At 33.9% G+C, this 9,696-nt stretch overlaps 1 non-coding gene across 1 annotated transcript; it reads left to right on the forward strand.

Annotated features, from left to right (window-relative positions):
* The first annotated feature begins 4,441 nt into the window (after positions 1–4,441).
* Positions 4,442–4,543, forward strand: LOC118492010. Its single transcript, XR_004892454.1, has one exon. It is a non-coding gene; the product is annotated as a U6 spliceosomal RNA (small nuclear RNA).
* Positions 4,544–9,696: the final 5,153 nt, after the last annotated feature.

Consider the following 9,696-nt stretch of genomic DNA (forward strand, 5'->3'; position numbering starts at 1 on the left):
TAAAAAATTACATCCTTAAAAACCCGTATATTACACGTGTTGAATAGATATAAAAAAAGAGTTATATCTTTAAAAACCATGTGTATTACACAGATTAAATAAATGTATTTTTGTATATTAAATACTAAAAACGTCGTATCTTTAAAAAACCCGTGTATAGTCGGGTTGAAAAATCTACCAAATAATAAAAAAGTTATATACTAAATAAACGTAATTTTATTTATTAAATACCAAAAACGTCGTATCTTTAAAAAACCCGTGTATAGTCGGGTTGAAAAATCTACCAAATAATAAAAAAAATATTATATATGGAGTGATATATTTTTAAATTAAATAAAAAATCTTTTTTTTTAATTTTACTGTTCACCAACGGTCCAAAACAAAATTCAATTCGCATGACACCTGTTAGCCTCGCCAACCAACTCACGAAGCTATAAATAGCGCCTACCATTGGCGAGATCAGGACGATTTTAAAGATGCCATCATACTAATGTGTCATATGCACTACCCCAAATCGATCATTCTAATTAGGATAAATTTATAGAAAAAAAAATCTATTATATATTATATAATGGGTATAATTATATATTGTTGATAAAGGACGATGAAGTAACTTTATTTTTATAATAATATACAGCTTTTTATTATTATTTATTTAATATATTATAATAGTTTATATTATATTTACTTTTAGTAACAAATTTTTATATTTTTTCCTTTTTTAAAACCATATATTTCCTTTACCATTTTTTAATAATTCTTTTTCTATTTTTTAGAACATATATTAATTTATCGATCGATTAATTTGATACTTCTTTAATAATTTACGTTTATAACTTTTTTTAAAAGCTTAAGTATGTAGTTGTGTTTGATTTTTCCCTTCGATATTCCGTTATAATAAGTTTGTTAAAAACGATGTTGTGAATAGTAACTTTATTTTTATAAAATTATATAGCTTTTTATAATTTTTTTATGTATTATACTATAATAGTTTATTATTATATTTACTTTTAATAACATATTTTAATTTTTTTTCCTTTTTTAAAATCATATATTTCCTTTACTATTTTTTAATAATTATTTTTTCTTTTTTAGAATATATATTAATTTATCGATTAATTTGATACTTATTTAATAATTTACGTTTATAACTTTTTTCTAAAACTTAAGTACATACTTATGCTTGATTTTTTCCTTAGATATTCCATTATAGGTTTTGTTAGAAACGAAGTTGTGCTCAAAATAAAGTTTTTATTCGGTATAATAAAATGGTACGGTGATAAACTAAATCATTTTAATGGTTTGGTTTTCTAAACAACAAGATTTATTTTTAAATCACGTTTGTTTTACATTATTATTTGCTCGGTTTCACCGCAACGCACGACGTAAAAAAACTAGTTTTAATTGGTGTTCATACAAAACAAACATTATTAAAATGCACTAGTCACCTCTGACTTTTTCTTGTTTTTAATGTTTGTCTTGTAGCATTACTTTTGTTCAGTAATGATGTCATGCTTCCCTTTGAGTCATGACTCATGACCGCATATTTCTCGAGTAATGTCATCGTCAACACAGTATATATTAATTTTTTTTAACAGACGACACCTATACATAAAGGGAAATTCTATTGGCACACCGGGTCAGTTATTGGCACATTTTGACTTATCCAATACGGATCATATAGGCCTATGCGATCTGTATCGGATAAGGTTTTATACATGGCAGACTGACAGGGTCAACGTATGTCTGGCGACTGGCTTATACGAATCATATAGGTCTATACACATCGACTGGCTTAATATTTTATCGTGATGTATTATAGCGTATCGTATCACATTTTTAACTTCATTAGATTTTACGGTGACATATTATAGCGTATCGTGATGTATCGTATCACATTTTTAACTTTGATATATTTTATCGTGACGTGTCGTATTATATGGTATCATCATTGTATCGTATCGTGTCGTTACATCTGAAAAAATTAAAAATATTCAAATTATGTATTTATGTAAATGAGTGTATAAATTTAAAACAAAATTTACGTTGACGTTCTTCTTTGATAAGGTTTCTATGAAGGTTGTCGAGGTTATATTCATATAAGTCCTGGTTTGGAGATTCACACACGTTTTCCACTGACGAGTAAAGTCCTCCCGATCTGCTTGACTAAAGGAATTACCGCAGTATTTTATGATATTCTGTAAAATGTGGAACCTGTAAAGATATCTATTTACGATATTCCATATTGTGCAAGTTAACAATGAAGCCCATTACTTACATGTTGTGATTTAGCCTTAGTGTTGGTGAGTTAGAGTGTGGACTTTAGAGTAGCAGGGGTAAGGGGTTCGATCTCCAGGGTCTACAAGTTTACCCATTTTTTCTATCCTAAAGACCACAAAAAAAGTAAATGAAAATGTTACAAATGTAAGATTACTGTTTCTCACACTAGAATTTAAAACAAAATATAAAAAATTTTTGGTTTTTAAATAACCTACATATATGTATGTTATGTGTAGATTAAATTACCTACATATATGTACGCTATGCGTAAGTAAAAATATATGATTTTTTTATGTATATATAATACACATATGAATGTAAGAAACATAAATTTTATAAAATATGAACCTTAAATCCCAAAATTTAATGATTTAGAGTTGTTCTTTTGATTCTCGCTATAATTAGTGTTCAGAAATGATCTTCACCCTATATATATATATATATATATATATATATATATAGAGAGAGAGAGAGAGAGAGAGAGACGAGTAAACAATGAGTTGTAAAACACCCAAACAAAATAAGTTACAAAATTATATCCCGAATGTTGATATCACACCAACAATCGTAGTTTAGAGAACAAAACTGATATCGTCCTAAGCCAGAGAAACGAATGTTCTTTGACTAACTCCACTTATCTAGAAACATATGAGGAATTGTTGTTAAACACCTTATCATTTCTAGCTTTCCATAATCCTGTGTGAACAACCCCTCTGTCAAACGAAGCATCGCCATCATCCTTCTTATATCCTAAATTGTAACCTTCTTATATCACCGGTCAACCCCTTTATTACTGTTACAAAAATCGAAGGCCACTAGTCAGCCCCTTGAAGATGTCGGAGTCATGGGAGATGAGGAGCCGGTGGCCAACGATGGTGGTCTTGCCGAAAAATAGGTCTAATGGTTGGTTATGTTAAAGGGGGAGGAGGAGTTCTTTTGCGAGGAGATAGCAAGGAGGAAGATGTGGCAGTGGTTCGCTTTTAGACGAAAGTGTGGCAGCGGTCTGGGCAGAAAAGCAGTTTTGGTTGCAATTAGGTTCAAGGAGATGAGGGAATTATGTGGCAAGGTGATGACGATGAGGAAGGTGTGGCAATTGGAGAGAGGTGAGATGAGCAGGTGTGTGTGAGAGAGAGGGGGGGGGAATGGAAGGTGGTTGCAAGTGAAGATGGTGGAGGTAGCAGGTGGTGTTGCTGCTCTTAAAGTAGAAAGGGGAGATATCTTTAATTGATTTAGTTAATAGTGGAGAGTTCAAATGAGAAGAAATTACAAATTAAGAATAAAAAGAATAAAGGGCACAAGGTAATTTAAACCAATCATTTAATTAGTCTATAATTTATTTTTGCTATTCTAATTAATGAACTTCAATCATTTAATGAGTATATCCTATAAAATAGTCGTGCACCTTACACAATAAAAACATTCTTGCACATAATCCTATATATTCAACATTTCCTACACCATAAAAACAATGTTTCCTACACAATAAAAGTAATGTTATGGTGTAGGGTACAGAATGTGTAGGATCACAACACTTTTAAATAAATTGTGAATCATAATAAAATGTATGTGGGACACAACACTTTAAAATAATTTTGTCACTTCTAATAAAATTGGTGTAGGACCCAACACATTAATGGTGAAAAATGAGAAAATTATTGTGGCATTAAGGAGACTTTGAGGGCCTGTTTGGTAGCCTCTAAATGGTCATTAAGAGGCTACCTCTTAATAGAACCATTACGAATTTTACCAATGAGAAGGTAAAAGAATGTGACATGTGATGATTTACCATTCAGAGGTTACCTCTTAACCATTTAGACCTGAGGTTACCTCTTATTCATTCAGAGGTTTTAAACCATTAAGAGGTAGCATCTGAATGGTCATTAAGAGGCTACCAAACAGCCCCTGAGTAACCGTTTATAACATTTATTAGTATTATACGATAAATTGTCTATCCTACCCTTATTAGTTAAAGATTAATTAAAAGTGGACAAAAATGATATCTTGATTCACAACCATTGATCAAAAAAATATAGAGTCTAGATTAATTTAGTTTTCTTCTTGCAAGAAGATTCTTCTCAAATGAACCTTCCCCTTAGTTAATATATTTAAATAAAAATTGGGGCCCAAATGAATTTAATAAATGATTTAGTTAATTTTATATGTCCCTTTGGGGACATTCGATAAAATTCAAACGATACAGAGAAGATTAGCATAGCCCCCGCACAAGGCTGACACACACAAATCGAAAATGGTCCAAAAAGTTAATTTTATATTTATTTTTTAATTGCTTTGTCTTTTGGCGTTGTTAAGTTTGTAATTTCGCATCCACTAAAGGAGATTTTAAAGTCTTCCCTCATGACTGCTTCTTGCTTTAATTTCTCCGTCGTCATCTGATGTTTCTCCATGACTTATTTCTCCTTCGTCTTCTTCGTCCAATGTTTCTTCATTTGTAGATCTTTAAATTGGTTATGACATTGTTCCTCTTTGGGGGCTCTAGAAAACTATGTTCCTAGCCCTTTGTTGTTCCTGATGGGCATTGCGGTTTCTCCAGTGCTTCATCCTCAAACTCTTCCTCAACATTAGGGTCAATTTTATAACGTGCATCTGAACCATCGTACTAAATTCGTTTGAATCGGGTATTTTAGTCCTTTTCGTAGATTCAACCTTATTCGACATAAGAGTCCACTTCGGAAGACGCCTCACAATATCCAAGGCCCCATGTAGGCAAACAACGTCTTATATTTGACAGTATATTTGGCATTAGCCAACAGAAACAATAATTAGGGGGAAATCGTAGGATCGCAATGTGAGGTATAACGCTGTGAGTGTAAAGGATTGTTGGTGTTATTTAGATTGTTGGGTCCTTAGTAGAGATAATTTTGTGTATAGAAATTGAAGCGTAAAGACATATACTGTGGTTATTCTTGTGTTGTATATATTAAAAAGAATTATTGTTACTATTTTTAATGTTACCGTTATGGGTGAACAACTAAAAAAGGGTCAAACAGTGTGAGTGGCGAGTGTATGGTGAGCACACAAAAGATGCAAAATTGCATAATGAGGAGAGTGGGGTTTAGTCCCCCACTCTCCCATGATGACATCTAAGAACCTGACATTTTTTTTATGTATAACATATGGCATTATTGTTATCTAAATCCAAAATCTAAACATTATTGTGATTTTGTATTTACCTAGAGAGGCAAAATCTAAACATTTTGCATTCCCTTTACCTTAGGGGTAGCACTTTCTTTAAATTTTAATTGCAAAATGGTATTATTAAAGGCTCCCCTTATTCCCACATCCCCTAGATCTTATTTTCACATCCCTAGTGTATACGGGCCGTATACAAAATATACGGCCCGTATAGAATGTTTTTGAATAGGAAAATGCGCAGAGAATGTTTTTTTTTTATTTTATTATATACGGCCCGTATATAGTTATACGAGTCGTATACAAGTGTATACGATTTATAAAAAGTATACGGCTCAATGGATTTATTTCTGAGTTTTTGATGTTTACCAAATGTATACGGGCCGTATAACTGTATACGGGCCGTATAGATTGATGTTTTTCAATTATCACGTTTTTTTCCAGTAAAAGCACCATCATTCTAGGGTTTCTAAACTCTTCATCACCTTTAAACAACGTTGATCGGAACACGCCGCTTAAATCGGAGCACAAGTAGAGTAACGTTACCGATCAGTCCGTTGATAAAGTAACTAGCAGAAGAACTCGACACAAACAAGTTCTCCACAGTTTGTTATTCAGATCTCTATTCGGTCATCTTTCCAAACTACAACACACGATAACTTTAAACTTTATAGTGTGTGATTTGACCAGGAAATGATTGGAGGTGATTGCTACCTTTAATAAGCTGTCATAGTTGTCAAATTCGATTTCAACAAATCTTTTCCTTTTCCTTCAATTTCTAGAACATTCTCCGTAACATGAAGACGTGTCGGGTTCTTCTACTAGTGGTATTTTAATGAAGTATTGAAGATTGAATGTGCAAACCCAACTGTTTTTTACTACGGAAACGGTGGCTATGCGAAATACAAACCGCAACCGTTTTTTACTACGGAAACGGTGGCTATGCGAAATACAAACCGCAATCTTTTGTGACTATGGGAAACACAAGTTTTCTTTTTGAGCTTGATGGATGTCCGTTATCTCAGTTGAGGCGGGCATTGTTTAAATCTCAATATAAGTAGATGTTACGTGTAACTTCATTAAACCAAGAACAAAGCCTATTTCGAAACCCATGTGTTCGTATCAGCGTTGTTTATCACCTTGTGTGAGCATTGGAAACCCGACAAACAGTCTTGACAACTGTGACAGCTTATCTATCTGTTTGTGTCACATCCATCCTGTTATAGCAATCGATATGATTAATTTTACAGATTTCTTTCTAATTAGCGTTGTTAACTACCAAAAGAATGCATACACAAATAGTTCTAGTGGACGAAGCAAAGAGACCATTGTGTATATGAATCACGTTTTTTTTCTAATTAGCGTTGTTAACTACCTAGAAATTGATATGGTGAGTTGGTAATCAAAATCAAGATGTCAGACAACGTGCCTTTCGAGATCCATGAGGAAATAATCAAACGACTTCCAGTAAAATCACTGATTCGATTCCGATCAGTCTCCAAATCATGGAAAGCTGTTGTTGTTATTGTGCCTATCTCGGTTGTTCAGTACTTTCGTGATAATAAAACAAGCAGACATTGATTTTGCCAAGATTGAAGGAAAGAATCTGGCCATAAGCGTTGTGGATTCTCAGTGTTATTCGAATGTAAGTGGATCGGTTCTGCTAGTTATTCGGAATGTTTCGAATCATCACAGAAGACGTGTCGGGTTCAACTCTCCTATATCAACATACTCTTATCCAGACGCTTAGTTGTTACGAATGACAACTTGAGGGGTCTAGTTAACTTTCAGATTCAGATTCAGGAAGCAGATGATTTGAGCGCAGGAATCAATGCAAAACCCTCACCCTCAAAATCAACCAGAAACCGAAGGAAAAAGGGCAAATAATGGCTGATGGAAATGATAGGCCTGGTAACCGGAAGAGAAAAAACCCTAGTGCATATTCAATCTTCATTGCTTCATACTGTCAAGAAACTAACATCTTTTAATACTTCATTGCGTATGTGCTTGTGCTGTAGAAACCGGTGATGAATTTGTGTATCTAAATCAGGTTCTCTGCCTTAGATCGGTCATTCCTTGTGATACATGAACGTTGTATTCTTGTCTTTCAGAATACTCTTCTAGCAGAATCCAACACGTCTTCTATCATGTGACGGACACAGGTGCAAGAGAATGGCGAGTTATTTTCAGTTATTTCTGTTGATCCACAAATTCCATTGTTTAGATCAGAATCAGGTTCTCAAAACAAGGATCGTTCTAATAGATTAAAGAGAATAAACCAATTTTTACCATTTTTTACCCATAGTATACGGGCCGTATAACAATATACGACCCGTATACATCGTTCGTATACATTGTATACGATCGGTAGAAAAAAATTTTACCGAGAGTATACGGCCGTATAAACCGTATACGGCCCGTATACATATGGTAAAAATGGTAAAAACCTCTGTAATCCACAAATTCCAACAGTTACTTCGTTTTTTACCGTCCGGTTTCCAAACTCTTTCACTCAAAGTTAATATTCACTGTGGTGGATGCAAGCATAAAGTTAGAAAAATACTCAAGAAGATTGAAGAGTACACAACTGAAGGTTCAGTGCACGAAAAGTTTCTTACGAACGATATGTATCAGGAAGCTCAGTATCAACAACTTGTGAGTGGGAATATGGCTATGAAGAATAGTATGGATAAAAAATCACCGGTACGGATTTTGGTGTTTTGGTAGGTTGAAAGAGGTGAATGGTCCTTGTTTTACCAGTCGTATACGGTCGTATAAACAGTATACGACCCGTATACGCATGATAAAAAATGGTAATAGGTTGTGGTTCAGCCAAAATGACATCTAGCATTACTAACGATTCAAGTAAGTATCTAAAATTTTGAAAATTCAGGTTTACCTTGTTAGTTTCTCAAAACACTAATAAACATCTGCTTCCTGAATCTGAATCAGAATGTTAACTCTTTCACTCATAAACATCTGCTTCCTAAATCTGAATCTGAATGTTAACTCTTTCACTCATCAACATCGAGGGTTGTATCGGAATCAGGCGTTGGAAGGATTGTAGTAGTAGGACATTGGTACCACTGTGAAAGTTGCATCAGGAAGCTCAATTTTAACGGACCGGTTATTCGACCGAGTAATCAATTGTATTTTTTAGTTGATTCTCTTGTTAAGTATTTCTGATCCAACCGAAATCCACAAATTCAAGTCAAGGATCGTTCTAATAGATTAATGAGAATAAACCCTCGTTTCTTCATCTTCATCTTCATCTTCATCTTCAAGAACAATGATGAACAGATGATGTTGGGAATTAAACGCATGTACGTGACAAAACAAGGATCGTTCTAATGGATTAAAGAGAATAAAGCAAGGATGTTGTGAATTCGCATAAACATATATTCGTTTCATAACCTCCTGCTATAAATCAACCACAACTAACAAAGAGCCTGTATTAGAAACCATCCTATGTCTTTTACCAACCGAAGAGGCAGCAAGGACAGATAATACTTCATTTGTCGAGAAACCATATTGTCAAGAAACTAACATCTTTTACTCATAAACCCTTGAATCCCAACGGTTCTCTAAAAGAGCCTGTATTAGAAACCATCCTATGTCTTTTACCAACCGAAGAGGCAGCAATGACAGATAATACTTCATTTGTCGAGAAACCATATTATCAAGAAACTAACATCTTTTAATACTTCATTTGTAACCGTAAGGATGATGCAAATTTGTACGTAAAGATCTCTACACAAACTCTTCTACATCTTTTAACCAATTATCCATCACTTAAGACCTTGAAAGATTTGTTGAAATCGAAGAAAAGAGTAACTAGCAGAAGACGTGTAGGGTTCTTCCAACAAACAGTGTATGTGCTTGTGCTGTAGAAACCGGTGATGAATTTGTGTATCTAAATCAGGTTCCCTGCCTTAGATCGGTCATTCCTTGTGATACATGAACGTTGTATTCTTGTCTTTCAGAAGAGTTGGTATTGAACCAAGAATACTTCAAACATTCTAAACCCTACTTGGAAACAAACCAACAAAATCCTTATATTCTTCTAGCATAACCCGACACGTCTTCTATGATGATTCAAAACATTCACGAACCACAATGGACTCAGACTAATACTACTCACCCTCCCCCGAGGAAAAGTTTTCCCGACGACTCAAGACAAAGCAGTTGGTTTGGGTTCATATCAGCATTGTTTATCACCCTGTGTAAGCATTGGAAGCCCAACCACTAGCAGAATCATTGCATTAC

The sequence above is a fragment of the Helianthus annuus genome, chromosome 4 (assembly GCF_002127325.2).
Source record: "Helianthus annuus cultivar XRQ/B chromosome 4, HanXRQr2.0-SUNRISE, whole genome shotgun sequence".
Lineage (NCBI taxonomy): Eukaryota > Viridiplantae > Streptophyta > Magnoliopsida > Asterales > Asteraceae > Helianthus > Helianthus annuus.